A 15,953-nucleotide genomic window follows, 5' to 3' on the forward strand; every position below is an offset into this window, starting at 1 on the left:
ATAATGTTGAATTTAAGAAGACAAACAAAAGAACAGAGTATGACTCCATTTATTTAGAAATTAAAAATAGGATGGAGAGCCTGGGTGGCTCAGTTGGTTCAGCGTCCAACTCTTGATTTGGGCTCAGGTCATGATCTCATGGTTAATGGGTTTGAGCCCTGCCTTGGGCTGTATGCTGATGGTGTGGAGCCTGCTTGAGATTCTCTCTCTGTCCCTCTCTCTGCCCTTCTCCACTTGTTCTCTCTCTCTTTCTCTCTCTCTCTCAATAACATTTAAAAATTTTGAAATAGGCAAAAAATTGTGGTTATAAGTCAGGGCAGTGTCTCTTGGGGACAGTGACAAGAAAAGAGAATGTGAAGAGGTTCTGGAGAGTTGGTACCACATTCCTTCTTGGCATGGGTGATGGTTATGTGGGTGCATCCAATTTGTGAAGACTCACTGTGCTGTGCCCTTATGGTTGATGCCCTATTTTATATGTAGGCCATACTTCTATTTAAAGATCTCATCTTCCATACAGAGATCTCAGCACTGCTTAGTACACTCAGGTCTCACAACCAGTTGGGTTTGAATCTGTCTTAGGGGAGGTTGTGCTTCTTCAGAAGGAATGAGCAGTTCCCATTTTAGTATTTTGTGAATCTGTTCACCTTGAGTTTACCCCGGGTACCATTTGCAAAAACATAAGGGGCCATCACAGGTGGGTGTGACACTATACTTGCCCTTCAACTGTGTTCCTAGGTGGAAGATGTGCCAGGTTCCACAGAAAGAGCATTCTGGTCCAAGCTTGTGAAGCCCTGGGATGGAAGCAGGTGAGCCTCCTGCAGTTGGTAGAAGTTTAAAGGGGAAGGCCTGGAGTTCTTTGGTTGGTTTGCTTTTGCTTTCCTGTCTATGCTTCTAGGCAAAAGGAGAATGGAAGATATGCTGATACCATTGGTGTGATTCTGGATTTTGAATGATAGAAAGGCCTCTTGTATAACAGAGCGAACTCGGGGCTTGCAGTCAGACCGGCTGTGGGCTGGAGCTCTGAGTTGCCACTTGGTGTATCAAGATGAACTTGAACAAGTTATGAAACCATGTAAAACAGAAGAGATACAGCCACACTTGGAGTAATATAAGCATTATTGTCAGAGTTGTATATACTTATTTTGATCATGATCATCATTTTACACACATATACACATACACACACACTGCAAAATAATACTGTTATTATATGGGCTAAGCTGATATTTTCAATTGAATATTTTTATATAAGAAGGGCCAGCTGCAACCATCTAAATCGACTTCATCATCTACTAATAAGCCACTGCCCACAGTCTGAAATAAACTAGCCCCAGGCACATAGTTGTCAGGCATAAATGAGACCACCACCAGCGTTGGAACAAATCACTTCTTTAACATTCCATCAGACTAAAGTCTACTGTTCACTAGCAAAACTGGCTCTTTCCAAAGCAAAAATGCCTGAAAAGAGTGGTTCCTAGTGAGACTCCCGACTTTAGTAAATGGTTCTCAACCTTGGCTCATATAGAGAATCACCTCTTGTGCTCTAAAAACTCTCTAGGTCCAAGCTATGCCCCCGGCCAATTAAACCAGAATTTTTGAGGTGAGACCCACATCCTGAAGCTTCCCCATTGATGCCAATGTGCATCCAAGGCTGTGAACCACTGACCAGTCTGTCCCATTCCAACCCACTCTTATTCCTCGGGGATCAGAGGCAACTGGACATTAGCCCTGCATTTTGTCAGGCCTCAAATGCCCAACAGAAGTGTTAGCAATGCCCTGATGATAATACCTTGATACCCATTGGGCGATGTGTGGAGGAGAACTCACTTTCCCTGGCTCTGACGTGGTGACTAAATCTACAGTTATCTGTGAATTCACCTGCAATGCCATGAATGGGAGGCTGCCAGACTCCTCAGGCCCTTACTGGGATTAGCAGGCTAATGTTGCTAAAGCAAGTTGAGGTCACTGGATCAGGTGACCGAGAGATTATACAAGTAAAGCCATGACATTTATGTTTCACTATGGAGCAGACATAAAAATAAGCAGGGTCTCCCTTTGGGATACGCCCAGATCACACACTCTGTGATTTTACATCAGCTTGCAGAACATGGGATCGTGGGATATGTGGGTATTTGGCTAACTGGGAGACCAGCACTTTACCTTTTAACCTGCATTCTGAAAGGTGCTCTGGACCAAAACATGTCACGGCCCATAAGATGCGTTTCCAATCACATCAGAACATAAATTTCTATCATAGGACTTCACCTCACCAGATATCTCCCCCTTAATAGAAAATGTGACTGAAAAATGACACAACAGAAATGCTCACCGAGCTTTCTTCTCTTGCTTTTTATGGGCCACCAGAGTTTAACCTCTTGCAAATAAACATTTAAAAACAGAGATTTATTTGCTTGTTTACTTTATATAAAGATATATTTCCATTTAACATTTTTCAGTAGTGCTAAAACCACAAGGGAGGAGGGAAAGAGGATTGAGAGAGAACAGAGAACATCCATCTCTCGTGTGCAATTCCGATCAATCACTACATTTATCACATGATACCAGGCACACGGGTTATTGCATTACGGGGCTTATCGAGCTCAGATCTCGGAGACCCCATTTACTCTTCCAGATGTATGTGCTCTGATTAATAATAGATGGTTAGCCACATAGTTAAGTAGAATGACTGGCACCTTTTATTGGTTGTCTTTAAAACTAATTTAATGAAGCTGGCTGACCAGAGAGCGGAGGTTTGTTGCCTGACCGGCTAACAAATGCCTGCTCGCTTATAAACTAAGAAAGCCCTCTTTCCGAAGATTGAGCTCTCCATGCCCTCGGGACGTTTGCTCCATTGCAAAAGGTGCTCAAATCTTTTTGGAGACTATGGCCCCTGAGTCTTCCTTCTTTTTTTGTATAAGGATATTTCACCCTTTTGGCAATCAGCAGAAGTTGGTGCTGACACACGCATCCCTCTGAGCGGGCAACATCATTAGAAGTTAACCTCTGATTTGCTGCAGACTGTATCCCAGGAGCCTGCTAACCTTTGCAAGGGGAAGCTGCAGTTTGGTTATTAAAAAACGCCACTAAAGAACATGCAGTGCAGTGAATAAACACTTTAAGCCAAACCCTAAACATTTTAAAACATGAACATAGTGGGGTGGGGGAGAGGGGAAAATGGGTAATTGGCATTGAGGAGGGCACTTGTTTAGATGAGCACTGGGTGTATATGTAAGTGATGAACCCCGGGAATCTACCTCAAAAGCCAAGAGCACACTTTATACACTGTATGTTAGCCAATTTGACAATAAATTATATTATATTTTATTTAAAAATCTTTTTAATGTCTTTTATTTATTTTTGAGAGACAGAGACAGTGCAAGCAGAGGAGGGCCAGAGAGAGAGGAAGACACAGAATCTGAAGCAGGCTCCAGGCTCTGAGCTGTCAGCACAGAGCCCAACACGGGGCTCGAATCGTCAGATCATGACCTGACCCAAAGCTGGACGCTTAACCGACTGAGCCACCCAGGCGCCCCTAAATTATATTTTAGAAAACCCACGAAAATAGAAAGCTTGACGTGCAGTGAGCATTATGTGTGTGTGCGCACGTGTGTGTTGAGATCTCTACTGAGTGTAGGGCAGGGCCTGGATCCGGGGCGTGGGTTTCTCTGTGAGCACTGAGGTCTGGGGCGATCCAAGATGTGGAGGTTCCCTGCCCTCCTACCCTGTGCCGGGCAGTGACACTGATTTTACAGACTGACTTTCATGCTCAGACTGACATGTGTTGGGTTTCTTCTGCTTCCGCTCCCACCTCCCAACCCAGACCTGCTCTTACCTTGTTCTGGGCCCCCAGGAAGCTGGTTTGCATCAAATACATCAAACGCATGTTCTAGGACTTCCAGTTGAGCGGGACTAATAATTAGGCAGGAAAGGGAGCAGGAGAAAAGCAGTTACTCCTCTGCTCCATTCCTGTGAAGTCGCCAAGGGTTGGCTGCATCTCTCAACCAAAGGCCACAGCACTTGTCAGCTGTCCCTGGCTGCCAAGTTACTTCTCTGGGCTCTGATAACCATTCTTCTCCCAGCCCGGAGGGTCTGACTCGTAGCCCTTCGGGTCTAAGACTGCTCATGCAATCTCTGTACCACCCTTGCTGGTTTCCCCAAACCCCGCCTGCACTCCGTAAATAATCCCTTTGTTGCACTTGCACAATCGCCCAGCTTGAGGGGCGCACCCCGATTCTTGCCTGGGCCCTGGAGGAGACTGCATTCCCAGCACTCTCAGTAGAGATGAGACCCCTGAAGGTCAGATCATGTAAGGAACTTGGCTCCACTCTTATAAAGAGGGATTGGTGAAATTCTGTTGGTTTTTTTTTTATGAACACAAAGTAAAGTATCCTCAAATATGGCAGTAATGGAGACCACAGCTGGAGCTGAGTTTTCTCAAAGGGGATGGATGGCGTCTCAGGCAGGCATGTGAAACCGGGTGAGGAGGGTAGGTGCACCGGCCAGCTCTTCAGTTACTTCCAAGTGTCAGTCACTCCTTGGGCTGTAACACGATAATAAACAGACTCAGGAATCAGCACCTTTGCCTTATAGGGTAATGTGGATACTGAGATCATCTAGAGGCCAAAAGGAACTCCTCAGGGACAGGAAACCCCTGTCTGACATTTGCCATTGTTCTGTCAGCTGACAACTCACCAAGGGATTCTTAATTTCTTCTAGCACTTGCTTAAACTTTTGCAGCCCAGTAGAAATGGAAGATGAACAGGATTGCTGTATAGCAGATATATTATGCTGGGGGAGCTGCTTGACCCATTAAAAATAATATACAATTGATACTTACTGAGTGGTTATTGGGCACTAGACACTGTGATCATAACTGTATACACTAAAGTAGTCAATTCTTCCAAAAACACATGCGGGAGCTCCTGATAATGTTCCCGTCTTATAGATGAGAGAGACTCGGGGTTGGAGAGAGACTCAGAAACTTGCATTACGTCTTACAGCTAGTTCATGGGAGAACTAACACTTCAGTCCAGGTTTGTTTGATATGAATATTCTTGCTTTAAACCCTATGCTATATGAGTATATTGCTAGTTATACAGGTGTTCTTCTTTTCCTTGTTATTTCTTCTCTAAAAGTGGCAATGCAGTGGCATTTATCTACTGACTATTCTGCACATCTTCATTTCCTCTTTGATACATGTTTTCTCATTTCTCTTCCCATGGCTTTCCACAATCAGATAGCTTCTCTGTCCTTGTTTAGACAAGATACTGACTTTGACCTCCCATAGCTTTGAAATTACTGAACCTAGATATTGTCCAAACTCTCTCACCCATTCTTTAAATGGAGAGAGCAAGTTTATACTAAGTGTTAAAAGTAATGGACCAATATTTAAAGAGCACTAAGAGGTCTTCCACTCAGTGTTTCTCCACAAAATAGAAAGATTTCCAATTACACCGCTTTTCTTCAAACCTAGAATCAACAAATGAATAACAGATGTCAACTTCCACGGAAGGAAGACTCACTGAATGTTGATCGTTCATGCTTATTAGAAACCCTTTAGCCTGGGTTCTTTGTGTTTCTGTTACCATGACAATATTTGGCCCCTTCCTATGTTTTCTTTTTCCAGATCTGAGGCACACTTCACACCAGTGAACTTACCACTACAAGCATTATTTGCCTCATACAATGGCAATCATAAGTAGATTTTGTTTATCGTCTTCATCAGGCTTGTGTTGTACATATGATTACTTCAGTTTGTCAAGCTATGGCATTTAGAGCAATTGATATTTATACCATTTGTGTTGAGATTTCAACTCAAAGGTCATTTACTATGAACTGTTTCCCTGACTCTGCCAGACTGTGCTAGACTGTTAAGTTCCCTGCATGACCTCTTTCATTGCATTTCCCACCATCAGTATAGTTTTCCTTTTAAGAAAAGATTTATTTTTTAAAGCAGTTTCAAGTTCACAGAAAAATTTAACAGAAGACATAAAGAAAGGCACAACACCCCCCACTACCACATCCCACCCCACAGTGATACATTTGTTCAAATCAATGAACCTATGTTGGCATATCGCTCTCCCCCAAGTCCAAGTTTACATGAGGGTCCCTTCTGAGGGCGGTACATTCTATGGATTTGGACAAACGTATAATGGCATGTGTCCACCATTACAGAATCACACAGAGTAGTTTCACCGCCCTACAATTCCTCTGTGCTCTACCTATTTTGCTCTCCTTCCCCGCCAATTTTTGGTAAACACTGATATTTTTACTGTCTCTTTAGTTTTGCCTTTTCCAAAATGTCACAGAGTTGAAATAATATACTACGTAGCCTTTTCAAATTGACTTCTTTGACTTTGTTATATGCTTTTAGGTTTCCTTCACGTCTTTTTGTGGCTTAAGAGCTCATTCCTTTTTAGTGTTAATTTTTAAAAATTCTTTAAGGTTTTTAATTTACTTTTGAGAGACAGAGAGAGACAACGTGAGGAGGGGAGGGTCAGAGAGAGAGGGAGACACAGAATCTGAAGCAGGCTCCAGGCTCTGAGCTGTCAGCACAGAGCCTGACATGGGGCTTGAACCCATGAACCGTGAGATCATGACCTGAGCTGAAGCTGGACGCTTAACTGACTGAGCCACCCAGGCACCTCTCCTATTTAGTGTTAAATAAGAGTCCATTGGATGGGTATAACAGTTTACTTACCATTTATATAATGAAGGACTTCTTGGTTGCCTCCAAGTTTGGGCAATTATGGATAAAAATGTTATAAACATCTTTGTTCAGGTTTTTGTGTGAATAGAAGTTTTCAATTCATTTGAAAAAATGAACAAATACAATGAGGCATGATCGCTTGAGCATGTGATAAGAATATCTTTATTTTTGTAAGAAACCACCAAACTATCTTCCAAAGAGGCTGTACCATTTTACCTTCCACCAGCTTCAGAGAGTTCCTGTTGCTTCACATTCTTGCCAGAATTTGGTGCTTTCAGTGTTTTGGATTTTGGCCATTGTAAAAAAATTTTTTTCTTAATGTTTATTTATTTTAGAGACAGAGAGCCAGAGCACAAGCAGGGGAAGGGCAGAGAGAGCTAGAGACAGAATCTGAAGCAGGCTCCAGGCTCTGAGCTGTCAGCACAGAGCCTGATGCAGGGCTTGAACCCATGAACCGTGAGATCATGACCTGAGCCACAATGGGACACTTAACCAACTGAGCCACCCAAGTGCCCAGATTTTGGGTTTTGGCCATTCTAATAGGTGTATAGTGGTCTCTTGTTTGAACTTGACATCTCATGTTGAACATCTTTTCCCATGTTTATTTGCCATCTCTTTACCTTCTTTGGTGAGGTGTCTGTTGAGATTCGTTGCCCACTTTGTAAAATAATACTGTTTGTTTTCCAGTGCAATTGTTTAATGCCTGTGTTTCCTGAAGGAAGATGAAGCCCTTGGAGGCAGAACCTGTAACTTTTTCTTACAGCTGTATTCTCAACCCCTAGTCCAGAGTCTGTAGGAGTACAATAAATGTTAGTTTAAAGAAAGAGTGAAGGTGTGCATGAACTTGACCTCTGCTCCAGTAATAAACGAAGCAGTCAACCTGGCATCATGGATCCCCGTATTTGCCAATGTGCTTACTTTGTAGCCACAAGTAATTTAGTTGTCTGTTTCCTCATCTCTAAAGATAGTCATAAAGCCAAACTTTCTGAGCGTTGTGAAAATTATTTGGCATAATAAATGTGAAAACACTTTGTGAGCTAATTTTTTAAATTTATGAGATATTACTTCCAATAAAGCCAAGCAAACTGGGCCTTAGGTGAGAATTTCAGAACTTTTGGTGCAGGATAATTGTTAACAACTTCTACTTCTGCAGTCTGGTACAGACGAGCTCAATGACAGCTCCTGTTAAATGAGCATGTTCTATATGCCAAGTGTTTGCCACACGTGACTTTTAACCATTACAACCACCTTGCCCTGAAAGTTTCATTTTCTCTGTCTCACAGATGGCAGATCTGAAGCTCAAAAACTTTTAGCATCTTGTGCAAGAGCACAGTGAACTGAGCCCAAACCCCCAGGTGGGTTTGACAGCAAACACAAAGTACTTTCTCCCTGCCCTAAATGGTCTCTGACAATGAACCTAAATCAGCCTGATAAAAATGTTTAGTCTGCATATTTTTAGAATTCTCTGGAAGAATACCTTAGTCCATGCAAGAGGAAATGGAGAAACTAGAGAATTTCTTTGCTCGCTGTGGGTAGTTGTTGTGAAAGTATCCTCCCTCATGCCGCTTTCCTTTGAGCTGCATGTGCTGGGTTCCTGGGAGACTGAGGCTCTGAGCCGTCATGTGTATGTGGGAAACAGGGGCCGAGGCAGGGACTGCACTAAATCCTGCCTTGGCCTTGCTGTGAAGCCAGCTTGTTCAGGCCAGAAAGGCAGCAATGCTTTCGCAAATGGAATTACATGTTTGAGCCTGAGGCCCAGATATGAAGGCATGAATATATTTGTCCCTTACCCGTGGGGCCAACATAAATCCAGAGATCATACTGAACTTGATGCAATGCTCTTTATTGCCCGTGCAGGATTGTCCATTCATATGTTTCTAGTGACTATGATACTGGATTATTGAGAGTTGTCTCATGGTGATTATCCTCGCCATCTTCCTACAACCATAAAGCTCGGCAAAGAAAGATTAGGAGGTTACCTGGAAACAGAACACCTCAAGAAGGGAGTTTGGAGCTGCAAACAGAAATACAGAAATAGATATTCCCATATACTCATCCACAACACAACAGATGTAGATCTAAAGGAGTCTGTTAGAACCAGTCCTGGGCACATTTTAGGAGCTTGACAATTGCTAGGATTTCTATTTCAGTCTAGAGTCTGAAAATGTGTTTCGTGCTAATTCTACTGCCTAGGTACAGTATTCTCCCAAAGAATGCTGGTCCTGCCCCAGTTTTTCTTTTCCTAAAAGCTCTGCAAGGCAGAAATAGTTTTCTTCTCTATACTGCTGTAGATTTCTTCTATCATTTCGACCATAATCACACTAGAAGATGGTAAGTGCTCTGCCGTTACTGAAGGACCACAAACAGAAATGACCTCTCTTTCTCACTCTCTGCCCCTGGCCTGGCCATCACCCTCAAGTGAAGACATTTGACAAGGTCTTTCGGGACTGCCAGTGTGAAAGGGTGTCCCCACCACTGCATCTGACTCCCGCCCTGCATCGGTTCCTCGGTGCATTTTATTACCCTTATCTGCTTATTGGATTACCATTAGCTACTTATCTTGACAAATGCACAACCATAAATATAATTTACTGGATTTTGAAACTGCAAGCCATAGCTTGTTTATATCATTCTTTGTTTCCAGGCAGGAGTTAGTAGTACATACATTTTATTAAGGAATATTTCCTCTGCTCCACTGCAAACAAGGGACTATACTACCCAGCTCCTTTATTTCCTTGCCAAAGAGGCCCAAATAGAAACTGCTGCTTGGTTTATATCCTTTAAAATTTCTTTTTTCCTGGAATAGAAGAATATGGCGTTTGAGCAAAATATGGCACTTCCTTCACAGAAATTTGTATGTTCGTGATGATCACGAGCCAAAGAAGGATTCAAAAATATTCCTGACACCTATGTCTCATATATGTGCCAGTGAAGTTTTAGACAGGGATTCATGAAATAAAGAATCTTTTCATATTTTACCCATAATGAGTGCATGTCTTTCTTCATCTGAACAGCGTATATTTTATTGAGCCCTGGAAGACAAAGTTCCTACAAACTGGGTCCCAGCTGCCAGATATGGAATCTGTGATTGGCAAAAGATTAACTCTGCCTCAGCATCAGCTCTGGAAGTTCTTTGAAATGTCTCTTTTACTTGTTCTAAAACCACTAACCAGACCTTACCCTTTGCTTGTGGCTGCTGACCCCCTAGTAAACTGAAATTTCTATCTGAAGTAGTTTTCTGGAATCTGGCATGGGAAACCCAGGGGCAGGACCTGACCATGTGGGTTGATCATTTTTCCTTGGAGTTGAAGGCAAATCCAGAAATAGAATTCCGTGGTTTGGCCATGGAAAAATTTCAGGAGTCTGCAAACTCTGCTAATGGACTCAGCAGTCACCACTTTTTAGGCCTCTTATCAACAGGGAAGATCTGCCCTTGGCCTGTGCACCAAACAGATGCTCTCCTGTGTCAGGCCTCAGAGCCCTCATAGGGAACCCCAAGGCTGTCTCTGTCCTCTAAAGCTCCTGGGTTGTCACAATATACCCTTCAGAACTGGGAATAATTATAGCTCATTCATTTGCACAGGCAGGTGCAAATAAACAGCACTTGTAGGGGCATCGGCTCAGTAGGTTGAGCATCTGACTCTCAATTTTGGCTCAGATCATGATCACAGGGTCATGGGATGAGCCTCATGTTGGGCTCCATGTTGAGTGTGGAACCTGCTTGGGATTCTCTCTCTGTCTCTCTCTCTCTCTCTCTCTCTCCCTCTCTCTCTCTCTCTTTCTCTCTCTCTCTCCCTCTGCCCCTCTCCCTGACTTGTGTTTTCTCTCTTTCTCAAATAATAATAATAATAATAATAATAATAATAATAATAAAAAAGAGAATTTGTAAGTAACTGTAAAAATCTTTTAAGTTCATTTATTTATTTATTTTGAGAGAGAGCACAAGTTGGGAAGGAAGAGAGAGAGAGAGAGAGAGAGAGAGAGAGAGAGAGAGAGAGAGAATCTCAAGTAGGCTCCACACTGTCAGCGCAGAGTCTGATGTGGGTCTCAAACCTGTGAACCGTGAGATCATGACCTGAGCTGAAATCACGAGTTGACACTTAACAGACTGAGCCACTTGCACACCCCTGTAAGTGATTTTTATTATTTTTACTGAGTGCACTTGTGAAAACAAAATACTCTCTTGAAAAGACCCCAGAATTCACCATGCAAATGTCTCAACCTTCTGGGGTTTCCCTTTATCTTGGAATAATTCAATAAAAGAACTCAAAACCCCATTCTCCCCTCCACAGAATACTTCTCTTAACATCCCAGGAGATTTCTGGGAAGCTCTTGGTCTTCTGGTAAGTCCACAGAGCATCCAGTTTAGTTGACTTTACATTTCATCTTGTTGGTTTTCTTCACCCCACATTGGAATTACTCCAAAATCTTTCTTCCTTCAAAGTACTACTATGTCTTTTGTGTATAGTGAAATTTGCGGAACATTTAGACTAACAAAAGGAGATTATTACAGGAAATTTAATCTTAGATATTAGACATCACTCTCCAAAGATTCTGTCAACCATTCCTTATCATAGGCAATTTATCCACAGCCAGGCTGTCTTGGGTCGGGTGCCATTTTATTTTGACATTTTGGAGCCTCTTTGTCTTTCAATAGCCACTTCTTCTCCCTGCTCCCTATCTCCAAAACATAAATTTCTTATGTGACACTCCAGCTCTTACTTTCTACCCCACGTTAATTTACAAAGCTACTTCTCCACAGCCAAGAACTTAGTGGGGTCTTCCCAAAAGCAAAGAATGATCTACTCCATCCAGGCACCCACATGTTATTGGCACAAAGCCAGGGGGAATATATTATAATCTTCAACAACTGGTATACAGCATGGCCATTATCAATCAAGTGCTAGCCATAAACTTCCACGTAGCCATACCACATTACCGTTAACAAAAACTTCAACTATGAGGCAAAAATTATGAACAGAAGCTGTGAAATTATGGGTTTCCGCTACAGGCAATCCTATTTCATCAAACACTACAAGCACAAAATGAATAGTTTAAAGATGTACTCTCCCACTGGCTAGGATAAGACCCTTATTTTTTTTTCCTCCTTCTGATTGTACTGATATTATTTATTAATACATGGAATATCTAGAAGTGGGAAATGAACATTTACTACATTCCTGCTGTGAGGTGGGTGCCAAACACATACTATTTAAACTTCAGACACTGATGCTTGGAGACCAGTAACATAATTCACATTTAAGGAGGCAAGAATGGGAGTTTTAGAGGCTTGAGGATGCTAGTTAACTTACCCATGGTTAAGGTAAGTGGTAGAGATGGGATTTGACCTAAGGTCTGGCAGACTTTTTGGTCCACACCTTTCTCTATACACACAAGAGTGAGTTCCCTAGAGACACTTTTTTCTAGTCCCAGTCCTTTGCCTCCTCAGTAGACAGGGAATATAATCTAGGCAGTCAAAGAACTTAGGAAGCTTAGCATCTGTCTTCTGTCTTCTAAACATACATTGAACTCTTTAGAGAAGTATCTTAAGTTCCCCAAAGCTTCATGTCTGTGTGGAGCACACTCTACCTTCCTCTACAAGCCTTGCTACAGAATATTCACTATGGAGAAAGTCTTGGGCTTCATCTAAAAATATCCTTTGTTTTATCTCAAATACCCATTGACACAAGTCATTAATATGACCCCATTGTTGTTAATATTCTAGGAGAGAAATTATAATAAATGAAATGACCTAGAATGTAAAAAAATGTTTTCCTTTCTCCACCCAAGTAGAAGCTTAAGAATCTCTTTTCTCATGTTCTCCCATTTCCTACACTGACCTTTCCAAAGTCAGTGTCTTCTCCACTCATTTGGGGTAATGACAGTGTTATGGCCATGTTGGGGACATGGAGGTCAGAGATGGTTCTGACTGACTCAGGCTTCTCCTTGTTCCTGAGCTTCAGATTACAACTGTATCTGCTGATGGATGTGGACCTGCTGGTTCACACCAACAGAGAAACAAGAAATCTTTGTATTTTTTCTTGGCATCTTAGAGTAACCAAATTTCTTAAGAACTTCTCCCCTGGGGAAAGAGCAGAAAGGGTTCACCGAGAGATCAGACCAGAATTAGCCATTTAATAAAGAGAGCCTGGATTATGTCAATTGCCATTAATGAAAGGTACTTTTTCCCTGCCAATGAGCTTCAACAGGTTCAACAAAAATCACCAGGATATTGCTGAGACGAAATCATGATGGACAATCCACTATCACCTTTCACATGGATTAGCGCACTCAACTCCCCTGGTCTCAACTGCTTCCACCATGTATTGGGGTCCCGAAGACCACTCTCAGGCTCAGTGACTTGCTAGAAGGACTCACAGGACTTAGAAAAGCTGTTGTTTTCATGCCATGGTTTATTATAGCAAAGGCACACAAATAAAAATCAGCACAGAGAAGAGGCAATGGGACAGAGTCTTGGAGGAATCAGGCATTGGTGTGTCCTCCTAGTGGAGTTACAGAGGACACATTTAACCTGTTGGCAATGATGTGTGACAACATGTGTGAAAGATTTCACCCAGGGAAGGCTTGGTGTTCAAAGTTTTATTGGGGGTCAGTCATGTAGGTATGCAGCATCTGCTCGACTCACCCCACCTACTCAGACTCCAGCCCTTTCACCTGATCCAATGCCTATGGACAAGAACACTCTTATCAAGCAGAGTGCTCCAAGGGCTCAGAGACTATCTCCCAAAAGCCTCTCCAGAAGCCAGGTTTTGTGGTGGTTGTTGTTGAATGAGAAGGGTTTGAATAAGCTAGGACTGCTGAATTAACCCTTTCCAGCTCACACTTTGCTTCCCTTGAGTCAGTTCTCTGCAGAGCCAGATTCTGTTTTAAACTCTTCTCTTGGCGATAACTTCCATGGCGCCACATGATCTAGATCCCCATCATGACTTTGTTCACCTTGCTCCACTCCACCCACACTGGACTCCTCCCTGTGCCTCATGACCAGAGGAACATTCTTACTTTCAGGTGTTTGTTCCCTCTGCCCAGAAAGCTTCCCTCAGTTATACACATAGCTTCTCTTCCTGGCCACACTGTCTAACATTTGGCCCCACTATTGGGACATTATATATCTTATTCCTGCCTATGTTTTTCACCTCTTCACTTATCACCTTATCATACTTTACAACTTCTTCATTGTTCATTGCTGGTGTCTCCTAGAATGTAAACTATTTAAATGTTTTATTTATTTGATCAGTGCCTGGCATCATCAGTAAAATTGTTGAATGAATACATAAGTGAGGCACAGATGGCTGAATATGTCCCTAGTCTCAGTAGGTAGGACACAATCATCATGGTCACCATCATCAAGAAAGCCCCCCTCTTTTTTTGCCATTTATAGATTATAAAAAATCTTCCTGTTAACACCTGAGCCTCTCCACCGTGTGAGACAGGTGTAAAGGTGAGCATCTCTTTTGTTCTACTGTGGGTTGTAAGTGGAAGAAAAGCATGGACAGGTGGAGGAAAGAAGGTTAGATTCAACGTCTTCCACACTTTGGGTCTTCACAGGTTTTCATTCTGTGCAAGTCAGTTTATCATGTATGGATCATTTCACATTGTTTATAAACTATAGAAGCTAAACTAATATCTGATTGTTCCAAGTCATCCAACTTGCAGAAGCCGGTTGTGAAATTCCAGTTTTATGAGCTCCAGTGTGACTTTTTTTTTCAACTAAAATTATCTGCCTCTCTTTCTGAGGAATGGCAACATGGACCAACCATCTTTTTAAGCACCAATGACTGTAGCTGAGCCTCTAGGCCTGTCCAGAAATTCATCTAAAGTTTTTTGTAACAATCCTTGCCATTGCAACCACAACGGCTCATTAACCTCTTCTAGGGGTTACCCCTTTAGTCTAACCAGGAGTCTTTTGTGCTCTCAGATATGTAACAATGTTTTAGTATCCTGGGAAAATGCTATACTATCTACTAAGTGAAAAGAGCAGCATATAAAAGTAAATCTAAAGTATGATCTTAATTACAGAAAACTATGTAGAGCAAGAGCACTGGGTGGAAATATGCAAACTGTGGACTGTCATTTCCTTTATGTAGTTAATCTATGGTTTTCCCCAGCCTAGCTGTTTGCTCATTTCTGTATTTTTTCAAATATTCTAAAATAAATATGTATTGTTAAATACTGTTATTAATTTGAAATTTTTAGACAAAATCCAAAAATAATAATAACAAAACATAAAGTATAGAGAGATTAAGTTAGAGCAATAATTTTTATTTTCCCAGATAATACTATGAGATTCTGAACATAGCCAACAACAGAACTTTAAAGTTTGCCTTTTCTCTGCTTGAGTTTCATGTCAGCACTTACACAATCCCAACCAGTAACCAAGCTCTCCTTTTGGGGATGTAAGCTACAAAACCACAAATTTATTTGAGAAGGATAGACATTGGAATCACAAGTCATTTTGTTTTTAGTTTATTTTTTATTTATTTTGAGAGAGAGAGAGAGAGAGAGAGAGAGAGAGAGAGAGAGCAGGGAGGGGCATAGAGAGAGGGAGGGAGAGAATCCCAAGCAGACTCCATGCTTAGCTCAGAGTCTGATGTGAAGCTCAGTCCTACCACCATGAGATCATCATGTTAGCAGATGTCAAGAGTCAGATGCTTAACCAACTGAGCCACCCAGGTGCCCCAGGAATCACAACTTCAGTTGCTTCCAGAGTTAACTTTTATTCCAGCCTAAATGAGTTTCTATGCACCACAATTTACTGAGAAGTAACTCAGACTGAGAAGGCTTTATTCTTTGTAAGTTTGGAGACAGATAGACCCAAGCAGGAGCACGTTCATGTCCAAAACGGACAAATGCAATGATGTTTACAGTGGTTCAAACTAATTTAGGACAATTCCAGGGCAAAAGCATGTGTATTTGTGTGCATGTATGTGCGTGCATGTGTGTGTGTGTGTGTGAGAGAGAGAGAGAGAGAGAGAGAGAGAGAGAGAGAGAGAGTTTCTTTCATTATCTTTTTTTAAATTTTTTTAATTTTTTTAATATAACACAATTTATTTTTTTAACATATGCAATTATTTTCCATCATTTACAATACAGTAGTTACAATGACACTCCAAACAGAAAAGCAAAGTAAAAAATCAAAACACCAACTTCTATTTCATGTAATTAGACTTATACAGAAATTAGAAGGTTAAGTAACAACTAGTTAATCACCTAATTTCACAGCTAT

This window comes from Suricata suricatta, chromosome 13 (assembly GCF_006229205.1).
Source record: "Suricata suricatta isolate VVHF042 chromosome 13, meerkat_22Aug2017_6uvM2_HiC, whole genome shotgun sequence".
Taxonomy (NCBI): Eukaryota; Metazoa; Chordata; class Mammalia; order Carnivora; family Herpestidae; genus Suricata; species Suricata suricatta.